Consider the following 861-nt stretch of genomic DNA (forward strand, 5'->3'; position numbering starts at 1 on the left):
AAAAAAAAAGAGAAAAAAAAAAAATTTGGTGTGGAATTTCTTAGGGTAAAAATATGCTCAAATACTTTTTTTAAAAATGGCTAGAGTCAGATAAACTCTATGTATTATTTTATTATTGTCATCATCATAATCATCATCTTTTATATCAGAATTTTGTTTTGCCCTATTTATGCACATAATACATACATACAAATGTGTGTGTGTGTGTGTGTGTGTGTGTGTGTATACATACACAGATATATACATATATCATATATATATAGAATGAAATGTAGGTGTAAGCAAGTTAGACAAATCTATATGTAAAGTATATTAAATAAATGAAATACAAAGAATGTATATATGTATATATATAAAAAAAGTCTGACTGAGATCCCTATCTCTATATGGAACTTGTAAGTTGGACTTTTCTATTATTTATACATATATACACTTTTTTGTGTTTCACGTATTTAATACACTCTATACATCGATCTGTCTAACATGCTTATCCCTACATTTATTTCTAGACCCTCAAGTTTAAATCTTTTGAGTACCACTAAGTATATTCTATACAGAGAATATCTGGATCTCATCTATGAGCTATATACATCATATATATATATATATATATATATATATATATATGAACTTATGCATTTACAAGTATAGTGATATGAGTGACTTTGAAATTTCAACTTTCTAGCTTTCCTCAGACAGTCCGAGAAAGGCTAGCAAGTTGAAACTTTGAAGTTACTGTCTCCCCTATTCTTGTAAATTATAATAAATATGCACTTTTACAGGAGTATTGAGTAATCCTTCAGTTTAATGTTAAATTGTTTTTATTATAACTTGATATAAAAAAAAACAAACATCAATATA

General features: G+C 26.1%; 2 protein-coding genes across 2 annotated transcripts in view; one reads left to right on the plus strand and one right to left on the minus strand.

Annotated features, from left to right (window-relative positions):
• LOC106873894 (uncharacterized) overlaps window positions 1–861 on the plus strand; it is a 161,052-nt gene that overhangs the window by 37,647 nt on the left and 122,544 nt on the right. The gene's annotated exons all lie outside the window — the stretch shown is intronic.
• LOC106875820 (heat shock protein beta-1) overlaps window positions 1–861 on the minus strand; it is a 72,426-nt gene that overhangs the window by 17,769 nt on the left and 53,796 nt on the right. The window lies entirely within an intron of this gene.

This window comes from Octopus bimaculoides, chromosome 7, assembly GCF_001194135.2.
Source record: "Octopus bimaculoides isolate UCB-OBI-ISO-001 chromosome 7, ASM119413v2, whole genome shotgun sequence".
Lineage (NCBI taxonomy): Eukaryota > Metazoa > Mollusca > Cephalopoda > Octopoda > Octopodidae > Octopus > Octopus bimaculoides.